At 36.3% G+C, this 22,125-nt stretch overlaps 1 protein-coding gene across 1 annotated transcript in view; it reads right to left on the bottom strand.

The window, feature by feature from the left end:
* The window catches only part of CLVS2 (clavesin 2), a 99,588-nt gene that overhangs the window by 13,738 nt on the left and 63,725 nt on the right, over window positions 1–22,125 (bottom strand). The gene's annotated exons all lie outside the window — the stretch shown is intronic.

Genomic DNA, 22,125 nt, shown 5'->3' with positions numbered 1-22,125 from the left:
GTAGAGACAAGAAAGGAGGATTAACTCTGAGACAGAAAATCCAGATGTGTCTATCTCTTGTTATGTTTAAGATATGAGACTGTGAAAATGGAGTACACTTACAACCCCAATCCCAGATGTTATGGGGAAAAAAGTAGCCTTAAGAAACAGCACTGTTTCCTACTTAATTGTTGCACTTTGTTATTTACCGTGTGTTATGTTTTAAGTAAATGTTCTTTACCATTGTATGATATCAACATGCTTAATTTTAGGTCGGCAGAAGAGATTCACTGGAAAATGGGGACTTGTGAACAATGGTTTTGAATAGATAAATTACTGATGCAGTTACAAATAAACTGAATATAGAACTGGGATGTCATCAGTACAAAAGTTTATCAGTCACCAGTGACATCGTCTTGTCTAACTGGCCCTGCTTTTGAATGGGATCAAGGTAATATGCTATGAGGAGAGTCCAACTAACCTCCACTATAGAATGAATCAATTAATTTGCCTAGTCTGGAGTTAGAAGGACCTAGGTTCAAATCTGATCTCAGAAACTTCCTACAGTTGTCCTTTATCTCTCCTGCAAATTAATTAATTAATTTGAAATGAGTGGAATTTTGCTGACAGTAATAACATAGCAGAAAAATAAAACTTGTCAGTACTGAATTAGGGGTCAAAAACACCAATGTGTTTAGGAGCATGAGAAAGATTAAGATATTTGACTGATAGATAAAACTTTAAAGGAGGGAATTAATACCTTTGTGAAAGGCTTAAGCCAAATCCAGGGCTGGGTATAAAGTGTCATAGAATTATATCAAAAGAAAACACTGAATGAATTCACTAGCCTGAGTCCTATGTTTCACTCACTTCCTTACAATCCGAAGTAGCCACCATTTAGTCTGCAGTTTCTTATGCTAGCAACAATTTCCTATTGTAGGAATTAAATTAAAGTGCAGTACTTTGGTTTATTATCTGACAAAATAGAAACAAAAACCAAAACTAAGTTTTTCTACCTGCTCAAAATTCCCCACTCCATCAAAGCTGCCAAAGGAAGGAAAAAGACAGAGATGGACCTCCACCCAATTTATATCCTATCTATGTCAGCACATAATGACAGGAAGTGAGTGGGATTCTGGGAATCATAGTTTTGCTGGGGATCATAGTTTTTAGAGTAACATATTCTAATTACACACTCTCCAGTTTGATGAACTATAACTGCTATCAATTGTCATTTGTCCTGTTTCAGAGGACCATTGATAACAGAAGGAGATATATTGAGCTGTTTGTAAAGTAGATTTAAGTGAGGCAGAATTGCACAATGCCATCACACTTACTCTCTCTTTCAGAGTCATCAAAGTCCAGTGGCAAGACAAAAGTCAAGGTGACTAAAGATGGCACAGGATTCAGTGGATATCCTTGAGATCTTCAGTGTCTGATGAAGCTCTAAGTCCTCTATAGCACCTACTTCAGTTCTTTACCTATTTAATAACCCAGAGTCTACAGGGCCCTATAACACTGAGGCAAAAGAGGTTTCTTAACCACTTTTTAACAAGAGAGATGGGAGATAGATACTGCTGGCCTCCTAGTGAAGTCTATGACTTTTTCTCAGAGTAGTTTTTAATGTATAAAATAAAATAATAGAATTGTAAAGGAGTTATATAAAATTAGCGAGTTTATTTATTTAAATATTATCTTTGATATATAATAATATTTAATCATTCATTATTTAAAATAGGAATAATTATTGAAATTAATTTAAAATAATTTATGATTTACTAATTGTTTTACAACTTAATTATATTAAAATAGTTATCAAAAATAATTATAAGTTCAGAGACCTCTGAGGAAATTGAGCCAGAATCAGAGATCATTACTAAATATAATGATAGTGCTGTACAAGATGGTATAACAGAGTACTGATATGAATTAGCTGGTAAAATCAATGTTGCAACGTTCCTAAAAATTTCCTGAAAGATTGAAGGGGAAAAAAAAAACATATTACATAATGTGACCAAAGAAAGTGAGCGGTGACACAAGGCATTTCTCATTTTTGGTCTGTAATTTCCATTCTGTCAAATGGGACTTTGGACAATGGCATATTGCACCCTCTAACTGTGTTTTCCAAAGATCTCTGAACCATTTTGATCACTTAAGTAGAATTTTCTGTTAATTCTGCAAAATTCCTGTTCTCCCCAACAAGGGAAAATAAGACAGAAGGTAATCTATTTTCAAGAGTTTGAGGAAAAAAACAAAAGAGAACAAACTAAAGAAACTTGGTGACTAAATAAATTAATTTAAAAAAAATAAAGAAACTCATTGAAATTTATAGGCTTCACAAAGAATTTATCAACATATCCAGCTCCTAATCATTCCTTCATTCAAGTAAGCAGACAATACAATGAAAACTGCCCCTGTTCTTTAGTAATGTATTTTAGTAACCAAACTTGATGGTAATAACATTGAGCCTTTTTAATAGTTTATCTCAGTCTTTGATGAGTATGGCCAAAATTTCCCTTTGGAAATGGATGAATTTGGAAATATCCATATCAGAGTTTTCTGGTTCATGAGCTGATTTATTAATGAATAATTTCAATGAATTAAGTTTTTCTTTTTAATATGAGCCAGTATAATGAACATAAAATTTTACTATTGTATCAGGAGGGTCAATCCAAAATATTATCTCTTAATATTATTTGTGAAACAAAGAAATAAAAGTGCTTATTTATCTCTAAAAATCTCTATTTTAATTTTAATTTTAGAGATAATTTAAAAAATTATCTCTAATCATGCCATCTCTCATGACTATTAGAACACAGAGACCCAAATGTCATTAAAAAGCAAATTTCCAGGGGTAACTAGATAGCACAATAGATAGAGTGCTAAGTCTGGAATCAGAAGGACCTGAGTTCAAATCTTATCTCAGACACTTCCTCCAGTCATCCTTTATCTTTCCTGCATCTTATGGATAAACTCTTTATGAAGGACATCTACAATAATGCCTCTCATTCATTACTTCCCACTCTCAACTCTCTATAGTCTGCCTATTGAACTCATCATTCAATAAAATTGTTCTCTCCAAAGTTACTAATGATCTTTTAATTGTCAAATCTAATAGCCTTTTCTCAAATTTCATCCTTCTTGACCTCTCTGCAGACACTCAATCATTCTCTTTTTTTGATTTGATTTGATGAGATTATTCTCATCTCTAAGTTTTTCACAACACTGCCTTCTCCTCATTATCCTCCTACTTATCTATCCACTCCTCTATTTCCTGTTAGATATTTATCCAGGACATATTCACAAGTGGTGGGCACACCACAAGGCTCTCTTGGGTCCTCTTTTCTTTTTCCTCTTTTTTTTTTACATTGGTGATCTCATCAGTTCCCATCAATTCAAGTATCATAATGATTCTCAGACGAATTTGTCAAATCTTAACCTCTTTTCTGACCTCTTCTCTTGCATCTCCATCTATCTATTAGATATCTCAAATTATATGTACATAAACTCAATATGTCCACAATTGAACTCATTGCCTTTCCCTCTCCCTTTTCATGATTTCCCTATTCTCCCAGTCACCTTGACTAGAGATCTAATAATTCTCACATTAGAGAGCTAATAATTCTCACATCCATTTATCTCCCATATCATATCAATTGCTAAATCCTCTCATATGCATCCCTTTCTCTTCTCTAACATTGCCAACATCCTGATAGAAGCCTTTATCAACTCATGCCTGGATGATGGCAATAGCCTGCAGTTTAGTTACCCTGCCTCAGTCCCTTCCAACTCTAATCCAAACTCCACTCAGCTATCAAAGTGATCTTCCTAAATAATGGATCCGACAGTGTTACACTTGTCTCAGGAGAAGATGGTGGAGGAGGAGAAAGTGCAGGTGCAAGAGGGTATAAGAGCTTTCCTTAAGTATTTGAATAATTGAAATATAAAAGATAAATTAGACATGTTCTATCTGGTTCTGTGGGCAAAGAGAAAAATTTAGGATTGATATTAGGAAAAACTTCTTAACAATTATTGCACTCTAAAATGGAATCGTCTACTTTAGGAGATGGTGCATTTTCTTTCAGTGGAAGTCTTCAAGTAGAGATTAGATAGACACATTGAATAGATGGTAGTGGGAATTCCTATTATGTAAGTTTTGGATGTATTGGGCATGTATTCCTATTAAATTTGTATTCTACCACAAGAGGATCTCTTCAATTCCAAAATTGTCACCTTGTGATTCATTAGCATTGTGTTGACTAGTCAGGTATCAACTGGCTCCAGATGTCTAAATTTACTGTATAACATAGTAATAGTAATTAAATAAATAATGTTCATTTGGTTTGCACAGAGGTAGTGACAGAATCTATAAAAAGTCAACATATCCCACTAAAAGGAAAAAATCAGATACCTGATTCAGTCTTTTACTATAACTAAATATTTTAATAGAATTGAATTTGTTTCTAGTATGCTAAACAAGTGATTTGATTAACTTTCTTTCAACATTTTACTCTGCTTCAGCATCTTTTAGATGTTAGGCAGAGGGAGGTTTGCTGATCAACTGGAAAGGACTGCTAATTTTTTATTTCCCTAGTTAGCCTTCAGCTAGTGTATTAGCTAGAGAAAAATGCTTTAAGCTTTTTGCTAAAATTTCTAAAGTTACACTTAGATTTTTTAAAGTTAGATTTTAATAACTCTCCAAAACAAAGGCTGAAGTTGTATAAAGAAAGAGGACAGCATTTTTTTCCAAATTATTGATTTCTCTGAGCAAAGTACAGTATATTCCACAAATTAGGAACATAAAGCACCAGATAATACCTATTCCAGAACAAACAGGAACCATTTCCTTCAATAATTTTAAAAATTGAGTTCACTGAAGGAGTGGTAATCTTCCTGGGATACAAATATGCGGAAGGCTACTTTACCAGAGGATACTCATACCCATAAGTCTTCATACTCCCTTCTCCTGGTTCAGTCTCAGAAGGCTTCCCTTAGAAGACATTGCAGAAGGGGCAACATGTTAGTTATATCATTGAAGGCAATTGAGTTTATACACTCCCTTTTTTCTCCCTTTATAATAATAAAAGTTCACATGTATATAGCATTTATTATATGCCACCTATTGTGCTAAACACTTCACAATGATCTTATTTAATCATCCCAATAACCCTGGTAGGTAGGTACTATTATCATCCCTGTTTTACAGTTGAAGAAACTGAAACAAGCAGAAGATAAATTATTTGTACAGAGTCACAAAGCTATGAAGAGTCTGAGGTCTCATTTGAATTCAATTCTTCCTGACCACTGGTCCAGAGCTCTAGCCTCTACAGCATCTAGTCTTTGACCTAAAGCCAACAAATTTTTGCCATCTGCTTCTCTAATGCCTGCCATTTATCAAGGTAAAAAAAATCCATCCGTTCCTACCTCTTCAGGCATTCTTGGTCTGGGTAAGCTCAGCCCTTCCTCCTTGCTGAGGACCTGCTTCCTCTGACTTCTCTTGGATCTTCTATAAGCTATACTCGATCGTTAGTCCCTTTTCTGTTATAAATCTCTTCCATTTGTGTTGTTTCCATCATCTTGCACTGAAACTTGACTAGTTCCCTTCACAGCAAACTGAGGCTGAAGACCAGTGCCTACTAGTATCTGATAGAGAACAGTGATAGAGGATAGAGAATGCTGCCTGATAACTATGCCCATTACTACTTCCTAGGCACTGCTTAGCCAAGACAAAGAATGACACACCTGAGCCACCTCTCGGGCTCTGTGCAGACATGTAAAAGAAACTGTGCCAAGGAGCAGATGCCTGACACTGATAGAGGCAACAAAGGAGGGGGAGTCTTCTGGGGATCATCCTAGATCATAGCCATTGACTGACCTTTGGGGGAAAGGTTACTTGGTGTCTTTATTTGCCAGAGTTCTCTTATGAGTACTGCTTTTTTTTTTGGTTCAATATTTGCAACAAACTTCCCTTCCTTATTTTACTTTTTTTCTCATAAAAGTAACTGATGCTAGCCCACTGTGCAATTGTGTTATTTATCCATATTTTCAAGGTAAGATCAATGAAAGAGAAAAATAAGCAATTTCCCTAAAGAGAAATTGGGGTCTGAATGTGGTAAAAATTCTAACAAAAAAAGAAGAGGAAAGGAGAAACAGAGACAGAGAAAGATTCAGAGACAGGGAGATATATAGACAGAGACAAATAGAAAGAGACCAAGAGACAGAGTGCATATTAAATCCATGCATATTCAAACTCATATATTTTATATATCAGCCCTAATCTTTTGCATGAATTCTGGTCTCATATAATTAACTATCTGCTAAACACCGACAAATATCACAAACTGAATAGGTTAAATACTTAACTCATTATTTTCCTCTCTCAACCTTACCCCCATAAAGTCTGGCACAACTTCCCTATTTCTATGGATAGCATCACAATCTTCAAGTTATCTAAGCTCTAAACCTAAAAGTTAACCTTTCTGCCTTTTCCCTCTCTCCTACCTCACTTCCCACATCCAATTAGTTGCCAGTATATGTCCATTCTAATTCCACACAATTTCTAACATCCTTCCCTTTAATTCTACTCACTGTCACCACCCTGATTAAATAGGATTTAAGCTCCTTGAAGACAGTTATCATAACTTTTTTAATTAAATGTCTTGTCCAGTGCCTTGCATACTTAATATATATTTGTTGAATTCATATGAGATGAACTGATTTGAATTATGGCACTTGCATATCTAGCCTATGAAACTACAGCTGTGATTCTCCAAATTTAATGTCACTGTTCCTAGTTGAGAATGGGTGAGTCAACTACTTTTCATGAGAGACCTTGATCCACACTTTGAAAATACCAAAGCAATCAAAGTGGTAGGTTTGGCCTTAATGAAAGGAGGCAGCCAAGAAAATGTTTAATTAGCAGTTAATCAGCATGTACTTTTTTGTGTCTGCCTCATGACTCTTTTTAGAGCCATATTTAAATTAATTAAGTTACTTGATGAAAACAAAAGACCTTCGCCCAGGACCAGAGATAAATGTTTAAATTTGGGCTGTTATGCATAAATTAGGTTACCTTATCTGGAATCTGGATTGCCCATTTAAATAAAGTAAGAGAAATATACCTCTTTCTCCATTTAAATGTAAATTTAATGTCCATTTATTAAGGGCCTACTATGGAAAAGGCACTGTGAATATAAACACACACATGCAGAGCAACACAATGCCTGCCCTCAAGTAGCTTACATTTTACTTGGGTCATTATAAATAAGGTAGAAATGTAATTGATTAGAAAGAAATCAACCAAAAAGTTAGTTACTTCCAGGTTAACATGGCTGCAATCTAGATGTGAATCGCTTCCTCTCCCTGGCACTGAACAAAATAGACTACCTCAAAAGAGCATAAAAATCACCTTTGGAAGAATGGAGGGACTCTCCAGTACCCCCAGAAATGAAGGTGTGTGGGGTTTGGACATTTCCACACTATAAGAAGGAGGAAAGCGTGCACAAAAACTTGAACTGAGCCTCCCTCCCCCCCCCCACCTCCCTGACCAAACCAGAGTAAGGTATCAGAGCACTCATTGGGACAGCAAGTGAGTGAGGAACATCTCTGTCGGGGGGTGGGGGGGCACACCAGCGTCCTTGGGATCTAAAGACTGAAAGGAAACAACTTCTCAGGGCGGATTCATGGGAGAATCCTGCACTGAGCACAGGGGCGGCCCCGCTGAGCAGAGGGGCGGACGTGCTGAGCACAGGTGCCTTAGCCTTAAGAAACCTCGGAGGCTGGGAAGAACTAGTCTGAGGCAACATAAATTCACAGAAAACCCACCCATATCACCTAGACCCCAGACCAAAAAGGAATAAAACCACCAAAGGGATGGCTCACATGGGCCCAAAATCAAGCCTCCAGGAAGAAAGGGAAAAAGGTGACTATTGAAAAATTTTATGGCGGGAGTACCCAAGGAAAAGAAGAGAAAGAGGATGAAACCCAAACAAAATCAAAACATGCCTCCCAAAATGGAAATTATCCACAAGCTCTGGAAGAACTCAAATTGTAGCTTGCACAAAAGATGGAAACCTTCTGGAAAGAAAAATGGGAGAAAGAGATCAGTAGTCTGGTAGACAAGACTTCACAATTGGAGAAAGAGCTTGAAGCATCTAATTGAAGGTCAGACAAAGCTGAAAAGCAAAACCAGTCCCTAACGACCAGAATTAAGCAACTGGAAGACAGTGAGCTCACAAAAAAGCAAGAATTAATAAAGCAAAGCCAAAATATTAATGAATTAGAAGAAAACATAAAATATCTCACTGAAAAGGTCACAGACCTGGAAAACAGAGGAAGAGGAGACAAACTGAGAATTATTGGTCTGCCTGAAAAAAACCAGAGATAAACAAAAACCTCAATGCTATACTACAGGAGATTATAGAAGAAAATTGCCCACATATTCTGGAGCAAGGGGGAAAAATAGAAATAGAAAGGGTTCATAGAACACCCTCTATACTAAATCCCCAAAAGACAACCCCCAGGAATGTAATTGCCAAATTCAAGAGCTTCCAAGAAAAGGAGAAAATCCTACAAGAAGCCAAGAAGAGGAGCTTCAGATATAGGGGGGCTCCCATAAGGATCACACATGACTTAGCCACTAACACGCTAAGAGACAGCAAAGCATGGAACACGATATTTAGAAAGGCAAGAGAGCTGGGTCTCCAACCAAGAATCAACTACCCAGCAAAACTGACTATATACTTCCAGGGGAAAGTATGGGCATTCAACAAAATAGAAGACTTCCAAGCATTTGCTAAGAAAAGACCAGAACTTAGTGGAAAATTTGATATCCAAGCACAAAAAGCAAGAGAAACATGAAAAGGTAAATATGAAAGAAAGGGAAAAGGAGATAAATCTTATCTTTTTCTTTAAGTCAAACTCTCTTCTATAAGGACTACATTTACATCAAATTATATATGTTAATATGTGGGGAAAGTGTATTGTGTAACTCTCAAAAATTGAATGCATCATAAGAGTAGTTAAAAGAATCATACATAGGGAAAGATTGGGGCATCAAGAAGATTTGGTGAAAAGGGGGAAAAGAAAGGAAAAGGGAGGGGGGGAAGCATAGACAATACTAAATAGAATAATCTTTCCCATACAAAGATACACATGGGAAGGGGAGGGGAAGATCTCTCATATGAGAAGGAGAGGAAGACAGCGTGAAGTGGTATTACTTAAATCTTACTCTCAGTGAAATCAACTCTGAGAGGGTAGAACATCTAGATCCAGTGGGATCCTAAATTCTATCTTACCCAACAGGGTAAGAAAGAAAGGGAAATTAAAGAGGGGAAGGGGGGAGGGAATATAAAAAGAGAGAGAGAAAGAGGGGGGAGGGGAAAGGAGCATAAAAAGGGAGGGGCTAGAAAGGGAAGCATACCAAGGGAGGGGACTAGGGGAACTGATCTAAAGTAAATCACTGGTTCAAAAGAATATAGCTAAAGAAGAAAGGTCAGAACTAGGGGAAGATATCAAAATGCCAGGGAATCCACAAGTGACAATCATAACTTTGAACGTGAATGAGATGAACTCACCCATAAAACGTAGACAAATAGCAGATTGGATTAGAACCCAAAACCCTACCATCTGTTGTCTTCAAGAAACACATATGAGGTGGGTTGATACTCACAAGGTTAGAATTAAAGGATCGAGTAAGACCTTCTGGGCCTCAACTGACAGAAAGAAGGCAGGTGTTACAATCATGATATCTGGCAAAGCCAAAGCAAAAATAGACCTGATCAAAAGGGATAGGGAAGGTAAATATATTCTGTTAAAAGGGAGTATAGACAATGAGGAAATATCACTAGTCAACATGTATGTACCAAATGATAAAGCATCCAAATTTCTAATGGAGAAACTGGGAGAATTAAAGGAGGAAATAAACAGTAAAACCATATTAGTGGGAGACTTGAACCAACCACTATCAAATTTAGATAAATCAAACCAAAAAATAAATAAGAAAGAGGTAAAAGAGGTGAGTGAAAACACCGAAGTAAAGCAACTGCTTGACTACAGGGGTGGAGGGGATATGACTGAGGAGAGACTCTAAATGAACTCTCTAATGCAAATACCAACAACACAGAAATGGGTTCGAATCAAGAGCATATGTGATACCCAGTGGAATCATGTGTCATCTATGGGAGAGGTGGTGGGAGGTGGGGGGGAGAAAAAGAAAATGATCTTTGTTTCCAATGAATAATGTTTGGAAATGACCAAATAAAATAATGTTAATAAAAAAGAAGAAGAAAGAAATCAACCATCCTCATTCAAATAACACCTGTAATGCTTATCTGATGTAGATATTGCCTTAAGAAAAGATTCACCACAAAACAGCTAATTTCCCTGCTTTGAAGATAGCCAGCATTGAATAATGTTTTCCTAAAATAAGTTCATTTAATACTTTGTCTCTCTTCATTCCTCAGAATGGAAAGATTTTAATAGATTGTCTAAAGAATAGATAATCAATTCATGTTATAGGAAACAAGTCAGTCTCCAAAGACACATCACATTGTATTACAAAATGAACATTTTACGTGCATTTCCATTTAATGGGATATGTCTGAAAATGAAATACAAGTAAATTGCAAGTTTAAATCTTCATAGCTTCTACAGAAAATGGAGCATTAGTTCCAATATTCATTTTTAAAAACAATTCATCATTTCCAAACTAGATTATTTAAAATCAAAGCAACAAATTGGATATATCCAATGGACCCTCCCACATATAGGGACATTCTATGTGAAAATGGATTAATAACCTCCCTTTTCCTTTCCCCGGAATTTTTGTTTTATTGTTCAAAATATGGAGGGTGGGGGAAGAAAAATGCATGTGTTGAGGGAAAGATATTGAAGGGTTGGAGATCAGGAGAGGTCAAGGCATATCCCATTAGGCATAAAAAGTAGGAATAAATTTCCCCTTAAAATCATTCTTTTTAAAATCAATGTTCCAGGTTTTGGTTGTATAACTGAAAAATGTCATTTTATTGTGTGACCTTTGGCAAAATCTCAGACCATTGTTCAAGTGAGCCTTAATGAATACATAACTGTCAACATTCATTTCTCTTTTGAGTAATCAACTAAACATGCTCTACCCAAAGGCATATATCATTGCTGGCATGTCTAAAAAATAACTTTTTTTTCATTCCAGATGTGGACATTTGGTTGAAGAGGACCTAATCACACTGTGACTTTAAGCTAATCTCTCTGTTGCTCTTGTCACTTTTCCCTTACAGGGTTCAATTTCTATTGCATAATAATTTTAGATATTGCTCTTTTTGCTATTCCATGAAAGAACATAGTTGGATTCAGGTTTAAAATGATAACAAGCACAAACATATTGTTTGATTCTTTCCTTCACTGACTCATGGGGGGACTTTCTAGGGAGAAGGCAAAGATGTCATATATCTTCAGAGGTAGTGTACATGCTGGGTATCCCTCTGTAATATTACAAAACTACTGAAAAAAGTATTTCTCTCAATTATGATTGGGTGGCTTCTTTAAGAATAATAATAAAAAATACTCCTTTTGAGAAGGTTGGTTCCAATTGTTTGATGATTCAGCCATTAGCACAGTGAGGCAATGTTGTAAAAGTCTCCCAGCGACCAAAAAGCGTTAGCACAGGTGTGGGTGAGGCATATTTTGATTTGTGCAGCTAAAATTCTAGTTCAATTAGAAAAATGGAAAACAGAGGGAAGGGCTTCTAACATACCTCACCCCTTCCTTCTTGCAAGAAGATTTCACATCCCCCTAAACAAAAAATGGCAAACTGGAGCCTAAGAGTTTTTTAATATGCTATTTAGACTTCAAATAGCTCAGAAATCCTTATCTAATTTCTATTTAAAAATCTAAACTATTTAAAAATTGGAACTTAAGAGGCAGAATCAAAATGGTGGAGTTGTGCAATGAACTCCTGTCCAGTTCTCCAAACATATCTAGATTAACACATGGGGAAATCCAGAAAAAGTCAAAGTGAGTCATTTGTCCACTCACAAGGCAGAATAAAGAGACAGAAATAAAGGTCTGTACATACTTAGAATTGGTAGTAGCTGTTGAAAGAAGGGGGCAGAGAACCACAATAGCACTCTAGGAGAGGTTCTATGTTAGAACAATAAGAGATTCCAGATAGATTCTAGAGATACATGGAAGGAAGGAAGGAAGGAAGGAAGGAAGGAAGGAAGGAAGGAAGGAAGGAAGGAAGGAAGGAAGGAAGGAAGGAAGGAAGGAAGGAAGGAAGGAAGGAAGGAAGGAAGGAAGGAAGGAAGGAAGGAGGGAAGGAGGGAAGGAAGGAAAGAAAGAACGAAGGAAGGAACGAAGGAACGAAGGAACGAAGGAACGAAGGAATGAAGGAACGAAGGGAGGGAGAGGGAGGGACAGAGAGAGAGGAAGGAAGGAAGGAAATATAAGCTATCTCATAACAAAAACAACTCACCTGGAAAATAGATTAAGGAAAAAGAATTTAATAATCATTGGGCTATCTGAATGCTATGGCCAAGAAGGACAGAGATATAGAGACAAAGAAAGAGAGAACCTAGATATATTTCAAGAAATCTGAAAAGAAAATTTTCCAGATTTCTTAGAGCCAGGGGGCAAAGGAGAAGTAGAAAGAATCCACTGATTACCTCTTGAAAGAAACTAAAAACTCCCAGATACATAAAAGCCAAGATTCAGAGCTTCAAGGTCAAATAAAAAATACAGTAAGCAGAATAAAAAATAGTTTTCAAGTCTCCACAGTAAAGATCACACATGATATTGCAGCTACCATAATAAAGTATGATATTCCACAAGACAAAAGATATGGGTTCACAGCCAAGAATGACTTCCCTAGTATAAAAGTATAATGTTAAAGAAGGAAAAATGAACCTTTAATGAAAGACAACTTCTAAGTATTCCTGATGAAAAGACCACAGCTGTGAGAAACTTTAAAGTTCAAACACAAAAGTCAAGAGAAATAGAAAAAGTAAACATGAATGAACAGTGATAAAAGACCAAACAAGGTTAAATGACTTATATTCAAATATAAGGGGATTTATACATTCAAATATTATTCAAATACAAGATGTGTCCCCTCTGAACCCTATATATCATCTTCAGGATTTATAGAAGAAATCCAATTAGACAAGACCTGGAAGTAATTATATTATGTCTTGATGATGTTAAGAAAAGAATAGATAGACAGCTTAAAAGGAATACTCTGGGGGAGTGGGAAAGTGTGAATGAAAAAGGAAAAAAAATTAGGAGAAATAATGTTACATAATTAGGGCACACACGAAGACATCTATGCATACAAAGAAGGAATGACTGACACTTGAATCTTACTCTCAGCTGAATTGGTCATACACATGGACTTGGGCACAGAAAGATATTTTACTGTGGGAGCAGTTAGGTGAATCAGTGAATTGAGAGTCAGTCCTAGAGATAGGAATTCCTGGGTTCAAATCTGGCCTCAGATAGTTCTTATGTGACCCTAGGCAAGTCACTCAATCCCCATTGCTTAGCCCTTACTATTCTTCTGCCTCAGAACTAATAAAAAGTATTGGTTCTAAGACAGAAGGTAAGGGTTTAAAAAAAAACAAAGAAATACATTTTACTCATCAAGGAAATAGGAGAGAAGGGGAAGAAGTAGGGAAGGAAGAATTAGAGGAAGAACAAATTAATTGAGGAATTAGTCCTAAGCAAAGCAAACTCTAAAAAATTTATAGAATATGTACAAAAATATTAATAGCTCTTTGGGAGTGACAAAGATTAGGAATATGAGGGGGTGGTCATAAATTGGAGAATAAATAAGCAAATTATGGCATATAAATGTGATGGAATATCATTGTGCTAAATTTTTATCCGCATCATGACAAACCAAGATTCCAGAAGGCTAATGAGGAAATACTACCCACTTCTTGATAGAGGAGTGAGTAATTCAGAATGTAGAATGAGACAATTTCTTTTTTCTGCTCATGGGCTATGTAAAAAGTTGTTTTGATTGACTATGAATGATTAGGATGGGTTTCATTTTCCTTCTGATTCAATTTGGGGCAAGGTGGTTATGGAGGCTGAAGTAGGATGCTAAGGAGGTAGATTTTGGCTTATTAAAGCAAATAAAATGTAAAAAGAAAATGCAATAAATATCCAAATATTTTTTTTAAAAACCCTTACCTTCCATCTTAGAATCATTGTGTATTTTGTACAATATTGTGTAATTGGTTCCAAGGCAGAAGAGTGGTAAGGGCTAGGCAATGGGGGTTAGTGATTTGTCCAGGATCACACAGCTGGGAAGCATCTCAGGCCAGATTTGAACCTAGGACCTCCCATCTCTAGGCCTGGCTCTCAAACCACTGTGCTACCCAGCTGCCCCCCCATTTGAACATATTTTATATATAAATGTTTTATTCTACAAAATAAAATCAACTTGGTTGCTGTCCATCCCCCATTATTTTCCAAATCATCACACACTATGGCCTCATTATGAAAGTACAAACATAAGCAAAGATAATGTAACAGGGTGTGTGTGTGTATGTGTGTGTGTGTACATGTGTGTATTACTACATATATATTAGAACATTTAAGTGATCTTTCTCTCATTGTTTTTTCTGTCTGTCTGAGTCTCTCTGTCTCTGTCTCTCTCCACACACATGCATATATGTATGAAAGAGGTATGGATGTGCAGGTATATTTTCCCCTCAAAGTATACTGAGTCAGGAATCAAGAGAAATACATCCTAATTCTTTTTCTGCCACTATTAATTGTAGGAGGACCTTGAAAAAGTCATGTCACCTCTCTAAGTGTCAGTTTCTGCCTTGGTTCAATGGCATAGTTCCCCTACCTGATATCTGAGATCTCTTCCATCTCTAACATCCTATCATTTTTCTTTTTAAAAATACATATTGATTATTTGCTTTAAAACAGACTCCTCCTTTTTTGCCTTACTTTCAGCACTCCCTTTGCCCATATTTGTATCTCTTTTTGCAAATAATCTCTGCTGGTAATGGGGCGCCTTTCTTGACTAGTAAAATGGACTTTGTCTTCCTCTGAATTGTCCTGTGAATGGTATGATTTGAATGTAAACTTTTTTAGGGGCATATCTGTTTTCCTTTTCTTGTCTTTGTATTTCCAGGATCTTGCATAATGCTTTGCATAAACCAGGGACTTTAATTATTGCTTATTGGATGGGGTTGGATTAAATAATGACTCTTAATGATATTCATGCTCTGTTAATGTGACCATAAGTAGCACAGCTATGATAGAGGTCTGGTTAACTTTGCAGATCAGGCCCAAAGAACCAGACTCAATTCTAGGACAAGCCAGTTAATGTAACTTAGTGCTCTATTCCTAGATGCTACTCTAGACCTTGGGCAAATGTTTTTAAATACTGGCCTCTTATTAAAGGAAGGAAAGGAGAGAAGTAAGTGATGACCAGGGAGAAATGATTCCTATCTCTCGAAAAACACACGTATTGTTAATGTAGGGCTATGGTAGCATCTTCATATGAAAAGGACAGTAACATTAATTGATTACTACAAAGGCAGGGCCAGCAAAAATCACATATCATTTCTGAGTCTAGATACAAGGTGATACAAGTATTTTCCATTCAGAGTTATATAATATATTCAGCTTCTTAAAGAGATGAAACTAGATGAAACAGTCCCCCAAAGTGAAACTGATTCTGAACACTAAGTTCTGAAGAAGTTTAATCATCTTTATAAATGATTGGGCAAGAGCTCTCTCTGGCAAGCAAGATAAGTGGTATATACTCACCAGCTGCTTCCTCCATCCGAAAAGCTTGGTAATGGATTGAATCAAATCATAGGCATTCAGCCTTGACTTGAATAGGCATGGCTTTTTTCAATTAGTCTCCTGTCAGTGCATGGTACATGCAGATGGCAGAGGCTGCCCCAAGAACATAATACAAAGCCACTTTCTATGTACTGCCACAGAATTCATGAAACAACTCTTTCAGTCAGTAATAAGAGCAAGAGGGAACTACAAATCAAAAATGACCACCGCATTCGAATTATCTAACACACCTTTTTTATTTTTAAATGTTTTTCCATGTTTACATGATTTATTTTCTTTCTCTCCTCTCTAATATACTTTCTTGGCATGGCTTAAACATGAACATATGGCTACATAACAAATAATTATGGTGTTCTTGAGAGCAATAGAATATAAAATAATCTACCATCTTGAAAAAAGGCCAGGAAGTCAGGATAAACCTTAGAGTTCTTGCTCCCATTTATATGCCAGCAGCAGCAGGAAGGGTAAGTATTCCTCAAACTAACATATCAATAATGGATTAGTGCTCCCACTTGACTTTTAATCCACTTTAGATAACAGGGCACTCAGAAAATCTGATGTTACCAGAGTCAGGCTCACCAAGGGGTACCTAAGCAGAAGGATTTTAGCCATAAAATGGGGAACAGTAAATAGGAATAAGAATCATGGGTCTTAAAAGAGCTCTGAGAGGCTATTCAGGTTCACTGTTTTTTCTTTAGATAGTTGAAGATTCTTCAGTGAGTAAACCAGCTCTGCTGTCCATCTCTTCAGAGTTGAAGCTGCCTATAAAGAACCAAATCACCTTAAAATTTCATAAGAATTTTTTAAAGATACTGCATTATTGGAAACTGGCTATGTTACAAAAGACTTTATAATATGAACAGCATGTATTCCCCCTCCATTTCAGTCCTTTCTACCAATTTCATGGAACTATTCCCAGAAAGGAGTTGAGGGGGAAAAGATCTCCCTATAGACCTTTTTTCCCTTTTAATCTGAAAATATGTGATATAATATTTCTAAGTGCCTTACAAAAAGCCAGAATTTGAGTTTTTTTTAATCCTTGCAGTGTAAAGGAAAAGGTCCAGGGCAGGAGTAGAACAAGAAAGAGAAAGCACAAGAACCTTGAGATAGCTTACGGATACATAAGACACTGGTCCCACAAAGATACAGATAGTGAGCAAGGGTTACTCAGTTACCCAACAAGATGAATCCCAAAGGATTGAGGATGCTAGAGTAGACCACCTACTGTGTCTCTAAAACTTCCTGCAGAATGAAATATATGTGTGTGTATGTACAGATATGTACACAATGTGTGTGTAGACAGTAAAGCAAAAAATCTAGTTCTGATTTATAGTTTTCTATTTTCCAAGGTGTAAATGCTTATACTAAAAATTAACAGTACTCAAGCACCAGTTTATGCTAGCTCCAGTATATCACTGTCAGAAAATCCCATTTGATGCCAAAATCATGAACCCAAGAAATCTGAGTTGGAAGGGACCTCAGAAGTGCCCCAATAATGCATCACCTGCCTTCCACTTAAATATCCTCAGGGAAGAGGGATCCATTATGTCTTAAGGAATTCCATTATAATTTTAGACAATTCTGAATGTTAGGAAGGTTTTCTTCCATCACAGATAGATTGCCAGCCATCTCTGACATGGCCCCCACTCATGGGGAACAAGCCATTTTTATATTATTCTAAGTACAAGTTCTTCAGGACCAAATCACACCACATGAACCTCACTATGGAGTCAGAGTGTATTCAATTAGTGCCATAGAAGGTACCCTAATCCAGCAGATCAGGGGAGCTCCTCTGATCACCTATTTATATCTTATTAAATTTGCCTCTCTAGGCTTCTAGGTCTGCCTTAATGATCCTAAAAAACATAGCTATGCCTTCTTCCATATGACAGCTATCATATCCTCCTAAGTCTTTTCTTCTTGAATTTAATTGATTTCTATCTTGATACTATTATATACTATAGGTGACAGAAGTGGGTTGGCTTGAGATTATTTTAAGAAGAGTAAAAGGATTACCTTTAAACTTCCAAATCCTCAAAACATTTAACTAATGCTCTCTTATATATGAAAAGGACTGGATTTTATTTTTTGAATTTTCAATTCACTATCCCACAAGACATCAACATGACACAATGGACAGAGTGCCAGGCCTAAAGTCAGAAAAACTCATCCTCCTCAATTTAAATCTGGCCTCAGGCACTTAGAAGCTGAATGAACCTGAGCAAGTCACTTAACACCATTTGCCTCAATTTTCTCATTCATAAAATCAGCTAGAGAAGAAAATGACAAATTGTTCTAGTATCTTTGCCAAGAAAAAAATAAATGTGGACAGGAAGACTAGAACACAACTGACAAAATAACTGCATAGCAACAACATCCATGTTGGAATCTTTATTGGTCATGGCAATATTATAGAAATTACACATATATTCATTGATTTTTACTAATTAGGAGAGGGGGTAGCAGGCTTGGATAAGGAAATTCCTACTTATAGAACCTGCTTCTTCGATTTAAAAAAGCTTTGTAGGTGGGAGTAGTGGAAATAGGGCTGGGAACTCTTCTCTCCTTTCTCTTGATGTCTTTATAGACAACTAGTTTCCTCCACCATGTACAGGGATCAAACTTTACATTGCTTAAGATACATTACATTCTTCTTCAAATAAGCTCTCCAAGAAATAATTCAGATACTTCATGGTCTAGATCAGGGGTGGGTTCTTAACTTTTTTTTGTTCAAAGATTCCTGGTGAAGTCTGTGAACCACTTGTCAAGATAATGTAGGTTATACTTTTTCTCCAGTTCTATCCGCTAGACTTTCTCTACTATGCCTCTCTCTTCATCCTGAAGTCTTACTCCAGGCCTGGAATCCACACTTTAGAGGTGTCCTTCGCCCCTTCCCCCTGTCCCTTTGATTAGATAATTCAGTCATGACTCATTTGTCTACTGGTTATATGATACTCTGGATTTCCTCCACCATGTCCAATCCAAGCACCTTTGTCTTCTTCCTCCCCACAATCTCCTTTTCAGCTTCTTTTATAGGTTATCTTCTCCCTTTGGAATACAAATTCCTTGAGGGCAGAGACTGTCTTCCTTTCTACATATATTTCCAGTGCTTAGCATAGAACCTGGCATATAATAAGTAATTGTTGACTGATTGAGAGGAAACAGAGTCTAATGAAAATAAAGATGTAATTTCTCCCATCTAAATTCACAGACTCCTTGAAATTATTAAGAGCTCTGCTCTAGATGAACTTCACCAGAGAAATGAAGGTATGAAGAGCTAGAAAATTCTTTTCACTCAAAAACTCCAACTATACTGATAGGTTTATAATGGTCTTTGACAGAATAATTTGAATACACAGATTATTCAAGACTCCAAAGCCATTTAGCCTGTCTAGGAATGTCTTTATAACTCTTCCAGTGAATACAGATGAAGGTGGTATTGTCTTCCATGGATGACTTAATACTAGGACAGAAAAAAAAAAAGGCCAAATTTCCAATTTTGCATCCAATTGATGCTTCTAGACTGATTCTAGTCATACCAGATCTCACTGACATACTACACATAGTTCTAACTGCACAGAAACCCCTCAATTAAGGGCCAGGGAACATTATGGGAAAAAATCAAAGTAGTAGCATGTTGCCAAGCTTCACCTATCTCCTTCTGGGTTTCAGCCTAAGGCATAAGCTTGGAAGAGGTAATATACTTGAATGCATGCAGTTATTGTAAAACTGGCTAGTGAGAAAAAATGGTTCAGCAACCAGTTTTATGTGCTCAGAACAATAGAGGAATGCATTATACACAGTATATTTATGTAATATAGGTGGTGTTTTAAATATGGGCTATTCAAGAGAGCCCTCTTTCCCTTACCCAGGGCACAACTGAAGGCATATCTTGTGTTAGCAACATTTGTACATTCTGGAAATTTTAAAGACATCATTGAGACAAAAATATATACTTTCAGTCCTGATTTCTTTTTTCTATATCCTCACTACTCTTTATGATTCTCTTAAGAGTCTAATGGGTTTCCCTCTCCCTCATAGGTACTACTCCACTGCCTTTGCATTTACAAAATAAAAATCCTCTATTATGGTTGACATTTTCCACAAGACAGAAAATCCTCATCCAGAACTGAGGTCCCAAGACATCTTCTCAAATCTAGACAGTAACAAAGTAGTTTTTCACTTAAGGGAATTTTGCCTTCCTTCACTTAGCCAGTGTGGTCATCTGACCAGGAAAATGCTACTGGCATTTAGGGATTTTTACATTTCAATGAAAACATCTGCTCCATGATCTCAAAAGTAAAGAAATAAATGCATTCTTAACAGTTACTTCCTTTTTTGTTTGGTTTTGTATTGGGAGAATTCACAGGATACTTTTCCCAAAGAAAATTGTGGTGTTAACATATCATTTTAACAACCTACGAGGAAGTCCCAAAACGTATCAGCTTGAAATATTTCTTTTTAAAATCACAAGAATTCAAAGTGCCAATATGCAATAAGATGAACAAGATTATCTACATCAGAAAACTAAGAAAAGTTATTAGAGAAAAATTAAGAAGAAACTTGGAATTATCTCCATATTTATATGAATATGTCTCAGACTTTGGAAAAGGATGCCATTCCATCATCCTCATTTTTTAAATAAGGAAACAGGCAAATGAAATATTGATGACTTTCCCTTGGATCACAAATAAAGTTACAGCTACCAGGATTGATGTGTATTCAGTGCCCTCTTAGTTTCCAATTTGCTACACAGGACTGTGAATCAGGATTTCCCTAATCAATGATAATTGAAGAATAAAAGGAGATCAAAAGTAGCATATTATTCTTTGAATAGGACCATATTAAGAGGTTTCAAATGACGTAGCTCCATAACACTGGCATAAATAAGAACCCACCACAATTAGCACTCTCATCCTATATATGTTCAAAGAAGGCAACTTTTCAAAGAAGATATGTGCTGGGGCTCGCATTGAGAATTGATTGTTTGAAAATCCACAGAAATATAGTTCTTGAAAGTTGGCTACTCTCAGCAATGCAATGATCTGGGACAATCCTGAAAGACAGGGAATGCTATCCACCATCAGTGTATTTATGATTTAATTTTGGTGGTTTTGGTTATGTATGAGTTTGCTCTTACAACAATGACCAATTTAAAAGTATGTTTTGCAAGCCAATAAAAGTAAAATAAAAATAAATAAATATGGTTCTTGGATATTCACTTAAAGAAGGTGAAAGAATTATGTTTTACTCTTCACCCAAGGACAGAGTATAATCACAAGTGAGTGCTTCATTCAAACATTTTCCAGAAAATAAGGTGCAATCTGAAAGCATGAGAAGAGACAGAGAGAATTAGCATCAGGGAATATGTCGTCATAGTCAGTTTTACAAAGGATGCTAGCCTATACCTACAATTCTTGCTATTCTGGGAGGCTAAGGATATATGTCTTAAGTTCAAGAGTTCCAAGTCAATCTAATGCTGATCAAGTGTTCCCACTAAGTCCAGCACCAATAGAGTGATCCCCTAAAAGGAGTTGAACACCAACCTGCTCAAAGAGGGGCAAACCAGACCAGAACTGAAAATAGAAAAGATTAAAGCTTTTGTATATAGCAGTATTGCAGGGTGGCTTCTGAACTTCCGCCTGAGTGAGATAGGGAAACCTAGTTAAAAATGCCATCCATTATAGTTTCTGAAGTATTAAAAATTAATATCATGCAGTATGCAACAGAGAGACACTTGTCACATGTGAACAGGCTCTAAGATACCATAAAAGAGAAAAATTATGAAAGAGAATTGGAATTAATGATGTCATCAGAGAAATATATGACTGAAAAAAATAAGCTGGGCACTTGGTGAAAGTAAAGGAAAACCAAGATAAAGTCTGTGTTGTACATTAGTCTATTTGATAGTAGGAAAAAGACAGAAAAGCCTCTGTTGGAAAATTTATAAAAGGACATGGGCAAGAATTATATAGCCTTGATTGGGATCCAATATCATAGATTCAGTTGTTCTGATACAAAAGATTCAGTACAACAACAAAGTATTGGCCTTTTCTTCTTCTTTAGAAGGGTCTTTCATTAACTATCATTGGACGTAACACAAAGTAAGGGCGAAAAGAAGTCTTGACCTCAATATGATACCACTCATCACTGCCACTGCTTTCAGAGATAAAAGAAAGCTGTACACAATAGAGACTAGAAAAATTGGAGTTCCAATGAATGTAGAATTTTTTATACAATGTATTCAAGTACTTATCTTTCTCCTATGATAGCTCAATCATACTAAAGAAAAAGATCCAAATACAAGCTTGAGATATATTA

This window comes from Monodelphis domestica, chromosome 2, assembly GCF_027887165.1.
Source record: "Monodelphis domestica isolate mMonDom1 chromosome 2, mMonDom1.pri, whole genome shotgun sequence".
Taxonomy (NCBI): domain Eukaryota; kingdom Metazoa; phylum Chordata; class Mammalia; order Didelphimorphia; family Didelphidae; genus Monodelphis; species Monodelphis domestica.
This window is presented reverse-complemented; position numbering and strand designations above follow the sequence as displayed.